This window comes from Amblyomma americanum, chromosome 1, assembly GCF_052857255.1.
Source record: "Amblyomma americanum isolate KBUSLIRL-KWMA chromosome 1, ASM5285725v1, whole genome shotgun sequence".
Lineage (NCBI taxonomy): Eukaryota > Metazoa > Arthropoda > Arachnida > Ixodida > Ixodidae > Amblyomma > Amblyomma americanum.
Window position 1 is genome coordinate 509425272 of NC_135497.1, and position 17601 is coordinate 509442872.

General features: G+C 42.4%; 1 long non-coding RNA gene across 1 annotated transcript; it reads right to left on the minus strand.

Annotated features, from left to right (window-relative positions):
* Positions 1–2575: 2575 nt before the first annotated feature.
* LOC144116160 (uncharacterized) lies at positions 2576–16004 on the minus strand. Its single transcript, XR_013311764.1, has 8 exons — positions 15798–16004; positions 15320–15390; positions 11657–11763; positions 11347–11527; positions 8820–8936; positions 8422–8577; positions 4565–4672; positions 2576–2709 (listed from the first exon to the last, which is right to left on the minus strand). It is a non-coding gene; the product is annotated as an uncharacterized LOC144116160 (long non-coding RNA).
* Between the last annotated feature and the right edge of the window lie 1597 nt (positions 16005–17601).

Sequence of the window (17601 nt, forward strand, 5' to 3'; positions counted from 1 at the left end):
TTTGCTCGTTTTGGCCGGCGGCACGGGCAGTACATGCATCTATGATTCTTATCTGCTCCGGGACTCCGCCAAAGTCTGTTATTGTTGCTTTGAGGGCCCGGATGCCCTCCCTCCCCTCGTTATTCCTTTTTTCCCCCGGGCTGGCCTCGCGCAAGCTCGCTGGGCGGCAGGGGACAAAGCGTTTTTCTTTTTCTCTTTATTTCTTTCTCCTTTTTCTAGTATTTTTCTTTTGTGCCCATCAAGGGTTCTTGGTTCTTCAATTGCACCCCGCTCGGCAAGGTGGTGCGTCGAACTGGCAAGACAGGGGTGGGGGATGAATTCAGAGCTTTGTGTAAGCGGGCAGCGAAGCTTGAAAAAGATGCCGCTGGCGACAAACGACCGAGGTTTGTCGCGCCGGAATTCCTAAGGTCAGCATTGGCTCTGCAAGGGGCGATGGAGGTCAATACACCCGGACTTTCATTAATGCCGTGAGGAATTGTTATTAAATTTGTAAATAAAGTACGACTCGCGTTGCTCGAGATCTCTTTGTTGTGGAACCCACCCTGTAGGACTGTTAACTTAATTGCATCAAATGGGTCGTTTTTCTCATTAATATATGTGTTTTAACAAGGGGAGGTAGGGATAAAATATGCGCGCGGTGGTTATTAAAGCGAATTCGTATAAAGTTAACGGTCTGCCCAATGTACTGCGTACTGCACACACTGCATCCTAGGAGGTATATTACGTTGCAGAAATCCCAATCAGAGTTGTCATTAATTTTCCATTTGAATCCTGAAGCTGTGCTTATTTCACAGCTTGATGTTTGTAATGTGTTTGCAGACCTGGAATCTACTTTTTCCACAAGGTCGACACCCCAAAACCGTCTCTTTATGTGACAGAGTGTATTAGAATGTTTCGAATGTTTTTCGGTCGTCTGTAGACTGCGTGAGGGAGAGCAGTGAAAATTTTGGCGAGGCGCTAGCTCGCTTTGTTTGAGAATGTTGAAATGTTTTTTTGAAGATTTTGTTTACGTACGTTAGGCGGCTGGTTACTGGTGAAGGGGAGTACGAGATTTGCCTGATGGTCTGTTTGCTCGCTGTATCGACGTCACTCCAGTATTTGCTCTCGGTTGGGTTTAGATGTCCTTTGAATGGCATCGTCGGCAATGGCGACGGGTATCGCTGCTTAATGAGGACTTCTTGCATGCGTTTGGAATTTTTTACGAAGTCTTCATCTTGGGAACATATTCCTTTAGATCGATGTGCCTGAGAGTATGGGATGCTTGTTTTAGAGTGACGAGGATGGCAGCTTTGAAAGTGTACGTATTGTTGACGGTCCGTCGGTTTACTGGTGGTGAGTGAGCTTTCGTTTACCAAAATCTCAACATCTAGGAAGTTAATTGTGGTGTGGGCGCACGTGTAAGTGAAAGATATGTTGGGGTGGACGAGGTGTGTCAGTCCAAATTAAAAAGATGTCATCCAAGTAGCGTTTGTATAGGGTGGGCTTAATGGGACAATCTTTCAAAAATTTACTTATTACTATGCATGAAGATGTTGACGTAGGTGTGGGCCATCCTTGTACCCATGGCTGTGCCGTTAATTTGTGAATAGTGTTGATTGATGAATTCGAAGTTGTTATATTCGAGTACGATTTTCGACAGTATTTATAAAACACGTGGAGCAGGGGAGCATCAAATCACTGATCGAAGCGTATGAACGAAACAGAAAGGAGGAATCCCCTGCTGCACGTGCATTAGATATGTTGTTCACAGCAACATCTTGCATGAAGCTGCAGGGAAGAGAAAAGTCGATGAGACGTAGCCAGTTGTACTTGAGCCGTCTACATCGAAGGATTCACCACTGATCCTCTCACCAGGTTTCGTGAAGCTTGCGCTTTATCGTGCCGGTTTACCACTGTCCTTCTTGCTAGTGAAGCGATTATTTTTTTAATGTTCTCTTTTTGCCCCATTTGCCATCTGCCATTTTTGATCGTGCCATCTTCTGGGCAAGTACTACGTTTGAGGTTCGAAAAAGATGCATAAGCGATCACGAACTATGCAAACAATAACAAAGACGAAACACGCTACAAGAGCACCACTAGCTGCATATCTGCATATCGCGCGCACACGTGCGACTGATTTTCGCTGACGATCGGCCGCTCCCGCTGTATTCAATTACACTGTAAAAAAAAATGCTCCGCAGTACAGAGAAACCCGCTGGTAATGCGTTGCCGGAGGGTTTTCCGCAACATGAGGTACGGACTAAATGTCAGAAACAGAGACTCCGTATGACGGCTGTCACATTCTTGGTAACGGAAAGTTACGCCATGCTATGCACGAGACCGAAATCGTTTCTTCACAACGAATGCTTATGTTTTGTTCTTATTGAAGTTTCCGCAATGTGTATGCATACGTCCTCCGTTCACTCGGAAGTCATTTCATCTAGAGCGGAAATTATCTGTATTGTAATTATGTACTTTCTGTAGTACATGAACATGCGTCTTCGTATAGCTTCTGCCCGCAATGTTCACTGCAGATATAGCCGTCCAGGTGCCGAAGAAATAAGTATTATGTACAAGGCTTTCCTTTATGCATATTATGTAGTGCATACGTACAAAGAATGCAGCTTAGAATGAAAGAGTGGTAAGTGTTTGGGTGAGTACAAGTACATACGTTTTATTTTCATGGCAAACTACACACATTGTACACCTGCACATTGCTGTCGGATCCATCTGAAAAGCATAAAAAAAATCCTCATTTAGTGGTCACACAACACCAAATATAAATTTCACAAATACATTTCAACCATCCGCTATTGAACAATCGGCTTTCGTAGAAGCTTTCAAAAGCCATTCACCGAGAACCAACCCGTTATAATTTATTGCCCAAAATTCATTTCTCATAACAGTAAACAGTAAAAACCACAGGTCCAGAAAGAAGCAGACAAAATGCGCTTTCCCGGGCGGCACTGTGCGCATGAAAGTCTTTACAGTTGCTTATCATTTTGTGCAAATAGAAAGTAGCTCAGGATGGGGGCCAGATGCAATTCAATGCAGGTGCCTTTCTGTACATAGTACTAAATGCACAACTTAGTGAGCAAGGAACATTGGTAACATATGAAAAAGGTGGGAGACGCTTGCCGAATTTATCGTCCATCCAATTTGTTATAGGCAAGACAAGACGAAGCGAAAGTCCCGCACTCAGTTTATATCCAGTTCCCGGGCATGCCCGTTGCGGCAGATTATGACGCTTTTTATTATGACACAAACTTAGAATACGGCCCAGGAAGCACACTTCCCCAAAACCGCATGTTTTCACTCATAGCTTTCATTATCTCAGCATGTGCAAGAAAATGTACTAATATCTGATGTCAGTGAAAATGCAGTCACACGTACCGGAAGCAGCTCACTAAGGCATTCCAATATCTCTGCAGTGTGCCTCACAAGGAACGGATGCTCAAGTTTCAAAAAAGGGCTCTTGGCAGAAATTTAACCAAAGGCCGTTGCCATGTGAACCTTTTCAAAATGATGACCCAGAAAGACGAAGTGTCCTCATGTGTCTGATGCAAAAGAAGGATGAAGGCATGAGTCTTTCTGCTTTTTGAACAGTTGTGATAAGTTTTTTACTGGTACTGCTTGGTGCAGCTTCAGTCTCCTTCTTGACATTTTGTGAAATAATTATATATCTGCGAAAGATCTCGCTAGCAAACATTTTGGCACTAATGGAGAAGCAAAAAGACCCATGTCCTAGGCTTTTTTTTGTGACACTAAAGGAAGGCTTGCCTTTTAGAGTCATTGATTACGAAGAGGTCCATGTGGCAACAAACTTTGAGAGAATTCCTTCAAGGGCTCTTTGTTCTCATGAGGTGCCCTGTAGATATATCACAACACCTCAGTGAGCTTTTACCAGCCCTGTGAGTTCACTGTCACTTGACATCAAGGGTATGTACTTTTCCTCGCCGCATGCAGCAATGATGTATATGTCAAGAGAAAGCATAAAAGATTTCTAAGTGCAATTCCAGATTGCTTGCAGAGGAAAGCACAAGAGTGGCCATGCTCAGCTGTTACCTTTGCTTCTTGCTCGAGTTCTACTGTGAGTACTATGTAATGACAGGTGTCTGCATCAACTCATATTTAACACCCGTCCTGTGCGACCTCCATCTTGCACTACATGACAGACAACTTTATAACACCCTTCATGCAAAGAGTGTCATCAGGGTCGGTGTGTTCTGTCAGTTTCCTGGTCCTGTGGTTTGTGCTGTGTTTTCTACTCTTAAATTATTTACTGCCTTCATTCTCCACTCCATGAAGCCTGAATGTGCTACACTGAGCTGCTCCACGCGTCGTGGAGCAGCCCAGTGGCCATTTTTTTTCATACGTCGGAGGCACTCAGCTCGAAAGCCATGCTTTCTATATTCAGCAGACAAGGGTACATGTGAGACACATCATTAATAACTAATTCTCACAGTGGTATCTGGTGCAAGAATATCTAAATACTACTCAATTTTTGCTTAACTTTTCAGATACACTCTTAGATTAAAAACATAATTTGGCTACATTAGCAGAAGCACAGCACCAAGGTACTCACCAGTTACCTGAAGCACTGTACACAAGTTCTCGTGCCATCATGAATACAGCACACTGTCCACGTCTTCATAATGCCATGTCACTCCAGCACTTCAGTAGCAAAATTTTCCTTAAAAAAAAAGTTTTGTTTATGTTAGACTGGTTATATTTAATTTTACTATATACTATGTACTTCTCATCGTACTGCCCCAGACTAAAAAATACCAATGAACACGCTTTGAATTATGTCATATGTGATCACCAAATTATGTGATCACCATTATGTGATCACCGATTTGTTCTTAGAAATTCTGATTGAAATCAATCTGACAAAATATTATTTCAGAAAATGTGGCACAAGGAAGAAGGACGCTAGCTAGATAACCTGGACGAATGTTTTCAGTTGCATGCAGCCACCCGGCACCATTGCACACAAAATGTACAATAACGTGGGTTTTACCTTTCCGAATAGAATTTAATGCTGCAAACATTTAAGTAAAAAAATTTCAACCTTCCATTCCGCATAAAGGAAAGAAAATTCCTCTCGTTTTTTCACAAGCCTCTGCAAGTACACAATTCAGTGAATCTACTCTACAAGTACTTGAATCTATCAGCACGAGACAGGGACGAGAAAAGAAACAAAACAAGCACTGACTCGCAACTGAAGTTTATTGAAGTGAACAGAGAGTATACAGAAAAGCCACACACCACAAACTACACAATTACACATAAGCTACATCACAACATAAGTAAAAGATTGCCCTTAACATTCCTCTCATCTAGACAGTCCAACCCGCTGCATGTTAACGCTATGGGCAGCACACTCACACATTCATCACCGAGTCATAAGATGTGTCTAGCCTCGATAATTTTCTGGTTAATCTGCTGTGAACGTAGTGCCAAAATGCGTGTTGCCGAAAAGAATGGCTAGCAGCCTTCACATCTCTTGTAATATGCAGATAAGTTACAACCCCTACCAATATCCAAATACCTCTCATGCTCCTGTAGTCTTACATTGATACACATTCCAGTTTCACCAACATAAACCCAACCACATGATAATGGTATGCAATGCATGCAATGGTTGCAAGGCACATATATGTTGCCACGTTTCACTCGACACATGTGCTTTTCCCTAACGAAATTCACAAAATTATTAACAATTTTACAGATTGTAGACAACTTATTAGGGGCCGAACACGCCATTTTTACGTCATACCTTCTGGCCACAGTTTTCAAATTTTGCAACAATCTATGTATGTACAGTAACACAGTCAGTCTTTTGGCATCTCACTGGCTGGCCCCAGCCTGATCATGCCAGTCCCTGCGAAGGGGTTTCAGCTTTTAACATGCTAAAGGGAAGAATGGCACAGCATCAAGTAACGAGGAAAGCAGGACAGCACGCCCACGCACAAGTGCCAACCCTGGAGCAGGTACAAAATCCAAGAGTGCGTGCTTGACATTCAGCGTTGACAGTCAAGGAAACGAGGAAACACGGATTTGAACGCTAAAGATTGAACGAGCCCGATCCTTGGCTGCCAACGCTGAATGTCAAGTACACGCTCTTAGATTCTGCATCCGCTCCAAGGATGGCACTTGTGCGTGGGTGTGCTCTCCGGTTGTCCTCGTTACTTGATGCTGCGCCATTCTTATCTTTAGCATGTCAGACCAACTTGCCCAATCTTATATGCTCAGCTTTAACAATTTATCGCACGCTTCTGCAATAGCATGGTTGGGAAATCATGCTTTCATTAGCCTTAAAATCTTCTCTTGGAAACCAGTTGTCATGCTGTAAAAGCATGGCTTCACCAATACCGAGCCTAGACTTGACGACGCAATGCTATCTTTCACTAGCTTAGAATCGTTTGACCAACAGTCAAGTAGCTGCTTAACACTCCTGGGTGAATATCGCTAGCACACATGGCGTGTGCAGAACATCAAGGTAAGGTTCAGAAACCGCAGCTCTTTTTGTTGGGACATTTTCTCCAAGGTAAACTTAAGACAAAGGCCTTGCTCCTTAAACAAGTTCACAATATGTACAGGTCCCACACTATCACAACCTTTGTAAAAGACCAGAAAATCATAGACGTAGCGAAAGATTTCCCCCAGCCCATGCAATTTCTTGGCAATCATTCCTTCCACCCTGCTTAAGAGAATATTGCTTAGCACAGGGGCAGCCTTCGAATCGATACATTTAGCAGACTTTTGAACATATGCCGCACTGCCATACTCCACAAACATGCTCTTCACTTCAAATAAAAGGAGGCAAGTGCCAAAAAGGACTTATGTTACACACCCGTTCCTAAACACGAGCTCATCGTTGTGCTCCGATATACACATTCATAAGCTTTTCACAAGATCTTCATACGGGATAGAATAAAATAGTTCTAAGTCGACACTAATCACATGACAATCCACTGGATTGTCATTCTTAAGATACTCAACCACACTGCGAATTGAGTACAAGAAATGGATCTTCAAGATGCGAAGTAGACAGATGCTTTTGCAAATAACCAGAGATAATTTTGCATGAATCCTTTAATGAAATTTATCTGAAGAGCATGTTATTGAATAGCATTTATTTGAAGAGCATGTTTGTAGAGTAGCGCAGTGCGGTATGTGTTCTAAAGTCTCGAATATGTAGTGGTTCAAAGGTTGACCTTGTGCTAAGCAATATTTTCTTGAGTAGGGTGGATAGAATAATTGTCCAGAATGTGCATGGGCTGGGGGAAAAATCTTTTGTTATGTCGATGATTTTCTGGTCTTTTATAAAGGTTGTGATAGTTCGTGACCTGTACATCTTCTCAAGTTGTTTAAGGAGCAAGGCCTTTATCTCAGGTTTACCTTGGAGCAAATGTCCCAAGAAAAAGAGCTCTGGTTTCTGGACCTTACCTTGATGTTCAGAACACTTCATGTGTGCTGGCGAGTGTTAAGCTGCTACCTGGCTACATGTCGACCATTCCAAGCTAGTGAAAGATAGCATTGCACTTTCTAACGCGGGCTCAGAATTGATGAAATTATGCTTTCACAGCATGACGACTAGTTTCCAAGAGCAGATTTTAAGGTTAACGAACGCAGGATTTCCAAACCTTGTTACTGCAAGAGCATATGATAAATTGTTAAAGAAGCTGAGACAGTTTTGCGGTGACCAGCACAATCAGGCTGGGGCCAGCCAGCGAGATGCCAAAAGACCAGTTGTGTTACCGTATGTACATAAATTGTCGCACAATTTGAAAAATGTGGCCAGAAGGTATGATGTAAAAGTGGCTTTCTCGGCCCCTAATACGTTGTCTAAAGCATGTAAAATTTTAAGAATAATTCTGTGAATGTGGCTCGAGAAATGTACACGTGTAGAGTGAAATGTATATGTACCTTGTAAAATGAATGTGGTATCAAATATTATTATCTTGTAGTCTGGTTTACGTAGGTGCAACTGGAAGGTGTATGAATGTAAGACTACAGGAACACAAGAGGGTAGGGGCTTGGCTAGGTGGTTGAGGTAACTCTGCTGTACACTGCACGGGATGTGAAGTCTGCTACCCTTTCCTTTTGGCAACACGCATTTTGGCAGTAAATTCAGAGAGATTAAATGAGAGATTATCGAGGCTAGACACATCTTATGACTCCGTGAAGAATGTGTGTTTTGTCTATCGTGTTAACACACAATGAGTTGGACTACCTCGATCAGGGAAATGTTGAGGGCGATTTTTGACTCATGTTGTCCTGCATGCTTATCTGTAACTACATGGTTTATGGTATTGCTTGGCTTTTTATATATTCCCTGTTCACGCCAATAAACTTTAGTCGCGAGTCAGCACCTGTCTTGTCTCCTTTCTCATCCCTGTCTTTCGCGCTGGTGGATTCACCGCAATGGCTCACCTCTGCAGAAATCCAAGGCATGACATTTTCCTCTTCACACTCGTGGTTCAGCGCATAATATGGCAAAGGCTTTTCAATTCCAAGGAAAGTTCATGGCTCCATTGAACACTGCCTCCTGCTTACAAGACACAGAGCAGCAATCATTGTAGATTCTACCTGTGACACAAAGAGCAAAGTTTTAGTTTGAGTGGACTAAACTAGGAAAGCAGCACAATATATCTATAGCCAAATAACTGAACTGAAAGAAATAGAGGGTAGTGTAATATTGAACATACTGATATATTGCAAGTGAGATATATGCATAATATATTGCAATATCCAACACTGCTACCATTGCCTTAGCCAACTACTTCATAAATAACAATAAATGCACTATCACAAAAATACTGATAACGTACTATTAGTGTTAATAGTAGCAGTGCAGGTTCCATGAACTAAAAAGGGCCCAGTGCTGACTGTCGTTCCCACAGCAGCCTTGTGACCAATGGCCGGTGTAAAGGAAAGAGGAGGAATGACTGAAAAGAGAAAGAGCCAGGGGGAAGGAAAATAGGTATAGAAGGGCTTAGGATATCATAGGCAAATAAGGTTGTTTAGACAAAAAGTGTGGTGGGGCAGCCAGAAAAAGAATGTAAACCAATATGCCCCTGCCTGTGCCACTAAGTATAACAGGCTTAGGATGTTTAGACAGTGAGCACAAAATAAACATTACCACACAAGTAAAGACATACAAGACCAAACATATATATCATTGTAGAGAGTGGAAAACTTGATGCCATTTAGCCCAAAATATGTTTTCAATAAAGTGATTATAATTATTAATAGAACGACTGACCGAGTGAAACCATAACAGGGATGAACAAGGAAGTTGTTAATATTCTGGCAGAAATTAAAAGAAGAAAATGGATCTGGCCAGGGCATACAATGCAGAGAATGAATCACCAATGGTATCTTAGGGCAACAGAATGAATTTGATGAATTTTAATGGCACAAGGGCATCTGTGGCCAAAGAGTGCCTTAGCACAAGTTAATTTCGTCTACTCAAGGTGAAATCAGAGACCCATTTCCCAAGCATTTCATTCCAGATAAGCTGAGCACCACGCCAGGAAACAGCTTGTGCATTGTATCGCAACAAAATGAATTTCACCCTAAGGAAAATATAGCAGGAGATAGCTGATTATAAGCTCACTAGATAAGATTAGGTGACTTCTGATAGTGTGTCATGTAGCTGGTGCAAGACACAGATAATTAAACTGGAAAAGGCCATTGTCCTGAGGTGAATGTAAAACAAGCAATGAGGATAATGAAATTCGCTACACTAGAGCTGTTAAGAATCAGCTCAAGTTCCACGCTTCAAGATGATGCAAGTTTGCTCAGTGAAAAAAAATAAGTTCACCCAAGAATTGGTATCTTGGCGGTATCAAGCTGCAGGTGCAGATGAATTAATCCTGCCTCAGAGAAGAGCTACATAGAGCACAAAACATTTTCGGCCAGTCCTACACTGACAGCTGTTAATAACTATTTTAAAACTGTTTTTCATTGCACAAACAATAATACCGAGTTTGTGTTGGTCATGTGATTATGTTACTGAGGCTCTCCTAAAAATTCTAGCCAGAGCTAAAATACAAGCTGTCTCAACTAAGTTTTTATATCAACAATGAGAACATAAACTCATGCAGATTATTCAAGTAGAAGTTTTATTCTTCATGACGTGCCCTACAAATTTTAAATTATACTTAAAAGTAATAGAGTGGAGTGCTTGTGCCAAAAATACTAAACCTCAACAACAAAGAGAACACAAGATAAAGGCAACAACATATTGCCCAAAATTTAAATGTTTGACAGAACAAATATGAAAAGAAAACCTCTCCACAACTGGAACAAAACAGCGTGATACCGAGCACACATTTGAAAATTGTTTCATCCAAATCCCCAGTCTGATGCTCCAGCACTCTTCAGCCAGCATGTCATGAAATGTACCATAGTTCTGGTAGCTGTAAAGAGTATACAGCTGATCCGGCATTTTGATATGTGAACAGTAACCCTCAATGACCACCAGGCTGAATACTTTCAAGAGGCTGTTCTAGTAACAAGACTGCAGTGAAACACTTAGCAAGTTATGCTGGCGTAATAATGCAAACCGTTAATCTGAGAGTTCGCTACCACGCAACTCTGTAGTAACTCCTAAAGTGTTGCAATTGAATGAAAAAAAAAGACTGCCTATTATATAAACAAAAGTCAAGAGGCTGCAATGCAAGGCCACGACAGAAGTGCTGCAATACAGCAATAGCGATACAATGTACACTTTAAGCAACGCAATGAAACATGATCTTTTATCCTTAATTATCAGAATTTAAATATTTGTTTTCCTTGCTCTCTTGCAAAATTAAGTTTAGATCGTGAAAGCACTCAAAAAGACAAGGATACAGAAAGAGATTTCCACACAGTGCACTTACTTCCAGTGTCTTTTTGAGCACATCCACTATCTAAACATGGTAACCCAACTAGTCTAAACGCTGTCGTTATTCCAAAATTAAGCCTTTCACAAAGTGGGAGCCCCTTTCCCCATACAAGGTGCACCATAACTAATCCAACACTTTTTTCATGATATGTTTTCTCTGAGAATAAACACTGTTTGAAGATTTTGCAATAGTACTTGTCTTTTCAATTCTACGAATGTATCATGCAAGTGTTCAATGAAATGACCATCTGCCTATCTTGATCATTGCTCAAAATCAGGGTATAATGCACCATGAAGGGCAGGCTCTGCTTGATTTTTATGTTTTCCTAATGAAGCATGTACGTGCAACCCTTCTGCTGGCTTGTATGCAGCAGGTTTGTCTAGCTAGGCGAACTGTGGTTTTGCTATAAAGATGAAATGGTACTTTGGAAGTGAATGGTTTTCTAAAATGCATTTAACATACATACCGGGGCTTTAACAGCACCTGGTGTAAGCAACATCAGTGGGGGAACCGCAGGAGTGGCCTAGTGGTCCGAGCATCTGCCTCGCAAGCAGGAGGTGCGGAGTTCGATCCCCAGTGCCACCGGGTAACCAGCGGTGATACAATGGGTCGTTTCAATGGCCAGTTTAAAACTTGAAATAACCATGCTGCAATATATACAAAAAATGATTTGTGTGCTCTCTCTTACATGACATAGTTAATCATATCATAGTGTTGGTAGTACACAAAATGCATGTGTGGAACATATACATGCACTGTTTTTGTTCACATCTTACCTGCTATGTGCTGTTATGGCATGTTATGTGCTGGGAAAGCAACAGATGGTGAGCAATGTTGTGTTGCAGCCTTTCTTCTGGTGGAATTTGAATCATGTGAGGTGCAGCTGAAAGAAATTGTTTCATACATAAGTATATTTCATGTAACACAACAAAAAGTGCACAGCCCCATCATGAGTTGTGGTTTAAACTAACAGCGAGTTTTTTACTACTCTAACATATGATGCAAGTCAGTGATGCTGGAGGCACAAAACTAAATACTGTGAGGTAACAAGAGCTAATATGGACAATCATGCCTTTAAGAGATATTGTCAATATATATTTTCCTGAATGAACTAAAGTTATCCTTAGAAGCATTCAGAGGAAGATAATTTTGCTAAATGCCTTTTGCCAGAATAGGCCTTTTATGAACCAGTTGCAAATGAAAAGAATAACTTTAAGACCATGCTAAGCATGCTCTAACGCCAAAGTAGTTGCATACAAGCAGTATACTATGCCCCTAGTTTTATGGTGGGCCTGTACTGCACAATTTTCATGCAAGGTAGTGGAAAGTATGTGCCATGAAACAGACCTCTGCTTGCTGAAACTGGCAAATAAGTACTGGGTTTTTAAGGCAGGAAAGAAGTTACATAGTTCCTTCTGCAGGTTTTGAACTTCAGGTTAGTTATTTGAAAAATATCAATCCCTGAACTGCAATGATTGAAGTTTTTAGCAAATAACATTTCCATTGTAACAGTGGAAACGCTCTTTTATTTGAGGAACGACTTTTCAAAAGCCTGCGTTTCATGGTGGCTGTCAAGTAGCCGTGATAAAGAGAAACCAGTCACGACACACAACCAAGCCCCCGTAGCACATTTTCAACTATACCCTCATGATATAGCTTTAAAGTAAGTGTTAAGCAATACAAATACAAATCCCTTGATTTCCTTCATGATTTATCACTGGTGTATACATACAAAGATAACCGTACAAGATGTGGAGTGCATGGTACAGAGAGAGTAGGCAGATGGTTTCTTGACACTCAAAAAGTGAACAAGGGAAGGAAAAATCTCAGGGTGCTTGTCGTTTCGACAAGACAACTTGTTTTCATCTGGGGTCAACATATACAGAGGAAACTTAGAATCAAGTACAGGGTTGTCCACTCTTAGTGCGAACACGCGAGCACATGGCTGTGCTCTTTGGGCCACTGTGTCTGACATTGCCACACATCGAAGCGTAACATGACACGAAGCACCACATCCAGGTGCATCTCCTCTTGCGCCATTTTGCAGCGATGAGTGGCTGCGCCGCACACAGTGGACCTCTAAAGAGTGCGGCCATGCGCTCACATGTTTGCACTAAATGTGGCCAGCTCTGTACATTCCGGAATTGGCATAATTATTTGAAAAGGCCTTGCACATGGTCAGAGGTTTCCCAACCATAATTTCCCCCTCCTTTCCTGCATTCTTTAATTTATCGTTATACTTTAACCTTACGCCCTGCACCTCCTGACATCACTTCTCGGAACCTTGGCCGCCATACTCCTCCCCCTCCCCCTTCTTTTTGCCTTTTCTCCGAACCTGCCCTCATTTTCTCTTTTTCCTTCAAATTATTTTGCCCCCCCCCCCCCCCCTGGTATTTTATTCTGCCATGCTGCTTAATTCCTTTATCCTAGTTTTTCAGGAAAAGGCAGCCAGCCATACCAAGCCACCTGTTGCGGCTGGAAATAAAGCCATTCAAGCCCACTATCCACACTCCATACCCCGAGATTCGTTTCTACTGAATTGGGCTTTTTTGTTTTCACAGTTTTGCAGGTCAACCGGTTAACCTTCTTTAGCAGCTATCATGCTTGGTCAAGGTTCACGCTCCCCATTGTAACGCCCTTCCCATATCGCACCCTCGTCCCACACAACAGGCCTTTCGCCTCGACGTGAAAACCTTATTTAAACCCCACCAATGATGAACACTTTGCCAGACAAAGACAAGTCCTCTTGTCGAAACGTCGGCAAGCACCCTGAGGCTTTTCCCTTCCTTATTCAGTTTGTGAGATACCAGGGACAGGTGTTCAAGCAGCCATACCACACTAATACCCCTGTCACACGGGCACCACAAAGGCCTTTGAGAATCATATCCAAAGACGTAAGGAGTGCAGCTACCCGGTACAAATGTTGCGCCTTTGTCGCTAAGGGCCTTGGAGGCGAAGACGTTCAACCGAGACCTTCGGAGCCCAAAGGCGCGGCATTCGAGAACCTATGATCGCAGTACCATCCAAAGTCAAAAAGTAAAAGCAATAAAAAAAATAGATAAGCTAATAATGTTTGAAAACATTTTTTTCAAATACAAAAGGTATGTCTGGCTTTGGTTTTTGTACAAGTGTTTATGTTTTATGTTCAAATTTCAAGACAGTGAAAGTGTTGCGGCAACACCGAGCGCCCATGGTGGCCAAGGCAATACACGTACAAAACCTGCTCCTGCTGATGAGAGTAGCTGTTGCGGTACTTTTAAGGAAGCAATCAGAATAAAAAAATTGTCAAAGCTCAACGAATGAACAGAATACACCACTTTAATTTTAGAACACTCACTTCAGCCACCTCGAGTATAGCAGCGGGTGCTAAGCCTGAATGACTTTCACCTTTGGGCTGCACCGTGTAGCTGCATCGCTGCTCCTTTAAGCTTTCGCTCCTTTGGTGAAAAATGGTGCCTTTGCTGGAAAGGCCTTCGAGGAATGCCATGTGACAGGGGTATAAAGCACATTTTTTACTGACACGAAAGACTCAGTGCCTTTAGTTCTGACAACATTCTGAATCATGCTTTGGTGGCTTAGCATATCAAAATACTGGACATGACAAAATCAGCTAATTAGTGAGGGCTATTATTTGCTATAGGTAAAATTATAACATTCTCCTAAAATAATGAAAAGAAACCACCAGCACTGACATCAATGTACAATTTGGCTGTAACATACTGACATGACAATATAGTTACACGTAAATTCCCTTTTCGCACTTCAAAACTGCATGCATTATTTCTAGAAAGTGCGAGAACAGAAGCTCATACATAGTGCCAAAGAAAAGAGTGCATAATAGTACCACTTATGAGGTGTTTATCGCCAACTGCAATGAGCAAGGCTATGTTAATGGCAATCCAGAGTTATTATGTGTCTTATGAACGCATGCACTTGGGAGGTGATAGCAGCTGTGGACGCAGCTGTCCATCGCAGTTTTGAGTCTGTCGAGATAACACATGGGGTAAGGTATTCCCTGTTTTGCTGCCGAAGGCAAAACCGTCAGCGAGTGGAGTTGCCTTGCTATTCACTGTCAATATCTACTGCTCAAAGTAAAGGAAACTAGGGCATAAAACATACAGCATTTCATACTATGCTTTGGCCAAATGCAGTGAGAATGAAACAGACTAGAGACTTGTCTTATGACGTTTGCACTCTTTACTTTGCACCAGAGGAAAATAAATTTATGTACAGTTGACCTACTGCTTGCCACAATCCTAGAAGAAATGAATCCAGGTCTCAGAAATTCTACCGAGAGAATACTGATGCTGCATGTGCATTTCTCTGAACTGTTCTGAAATATGCAGAAGTTACCAAATTTTTTACTACCTGATTACATACTGTAATCTTTGCAAGGAATATGAGGTTAATGGACAGGGAAAAAATGTCAGGAATGGTACCTGTGGTACGGGGCACTTGGACAAACAAATGACCCACTGGGCGTCCCCAGGAGCTCTGCTACCAGGCACCCCTAGCAACAGTAGTCAATTTTCCAGATCCAAAGGAGCCATGCGAATGATTGCCGAAAAGTCAAGTTTAAGGACAGCAGATGCATGAACACAAAACAGTTTTCCAACTTTGTTTCAGTGTGATAAATGGTTTCAAATCTCTAGACTATATCTGGTAGTACACAAATTATCAGAACACCATCTCCCGCTCAGAATCATCTCAAAACACATTCGACACGCAGTACCAACATGGACAGTTCGTACTTAATTGAATCCAAAAGTTTACGCTGATCGACCAATATTACTCTAAATAGAGACAGAAAGCGCATGCACGTTGTACTGATGTTATCGTGAACATAACATGCGACGAGACGCAGGGTTACAATACAAACAAAAAACCGCTTTCAAAATTTGAGAACAAAAGGCTCACCTTCTCACAAGTTCGCCAAACCGGAGACGTTGCCGAGTGGCTGCCGCCAAAGTCACTCGCAATGCACAGAAACAATAAAAATGCAGTGCCGCTGACTTTCCTTGAGCAATTCCAGTCGATTGAACTTCCAACTGTTCGCACCGACTACCTCTGCAAGCATGTCTAAAAGTTAGCGGCCCGCAGCCACGCCATTTGCAATTTACGGAGATACACGGGAAATTCATAGCGCCATTCGCGTATTCGTGCTCAAGCTCACGTCGCTGATGTCGCAAAGGCGCACAACGGCAAAAACATATAAGATGTATTTAATTTTACGGTAGCTTTTTTAGCTGACAACTTGAATCGTTTGATATATTGTTTTTTCTTTTCGTTGCATGAACGTTATTACCACCAGCGGCAGCGCAGCTTGGCCATGGCTAGCCAAGGCGAAGTCGAAGCGCTAGCCGAGCCCGCAGTCGGAAACATGTGCGCAGTTAGCGCAGTGTGGAGTTGAATGAACAGGCGCTATGGAATGGGTTTTTGTTCTTCCGTGTTCGCTGCGTGCGTCCTGCGCGTTGTGTGTCTTTAGTATGTGTGTGTGTATGTGTGTGGCCGGAACGCTGCATTGGAGTGTACATACAACCGCTCGCTGTCCCGTGCGGCATCGGTGCGTAGTAAAACGATCATGCAGAATGTGCGTTACAATGCCAGTGGCCCTGCACGAAAGAGGAGACTTGAAGCCGACGGAAAAGCTGCTCTCCCTCGTGGGACTGCAAGAATCTGGCGAGTAACAGTCGACGTGCGTTTCGGTGGATGATTCCGTTTACCACGCCAAAAAATTCAGCACTGGCCAACAGCAATGATGAACTGCTGCTGCATCATCACCTGTGTGATGTTTGTGACAAGATTGTTGGATGTGAACGTGGCCATGAATGGTATTCGCCGAGCAGTGGCCCTCAGGGCGTGGCACCAGTGGATACCTGAAGACGATTACTGTTTGCCCGCGCCCTGGCGCCTCGCATTCAACCGAATGCTTTGGCGTTAATTATTTATATCTGAATTTCACACGTAGTTGGACTCGCAAATATTACCGCGTACAAACGTACCGTCGGAAGAGCACCCTTTTTCATTTCTTTTTAAGGAGGGGGTGGGGGAATTACCGTCTGCTCAAATTTAATGTCACTAATATTTTGAGCTTACTTTCTAAACAGGTGCCGTGGTGGCACTGTAAGCAATGCATTTACTGGGCAGAAGTTTATTTTATGTTGTGTTGGCACAAGGTTAATGATTGTCATTGTACTGTGGTGCCATGTTCAAACAAAACACATAATTGTACACTCTCTTTGAAGAATGTCTAATGAGGTAATAAATTACTGAGCAGCGACTATGCACTGTGGTAAATGCGACGGACGTTACTGAATTACTTCACACTTGTCATGTTCTGTTGTCGTTAGTGATTACGTATGCCTTGGTGTCTGCTGCTTTCCAGTGTAGGGGTCGAGAGGCATGTCGAGCTCCACTTAGCAGCTTTTTTTCCTTCCACTCTCTACTGGCCAACGTGGTAAAATAAACTCAACATAATGCGTGATTGCTCAGACCTAGATTAGACTACCATTTCACTTATTTACTCTCAGGGCCAATTGGCATCGAAGAGAGGAGAGCGACTAACATAAATACATGTGTAGGCAGATTAATTAAAATGATTATACACAGCAGACTTGAAGGCATTGGATGCAGTGGTGGACATGACGAAGGCAGAGAAGATGTGACAGCTGGAAACGTAGAAAAGTGGAGATCTGCGTGAGTTTGTACGCGACTTAAGGTG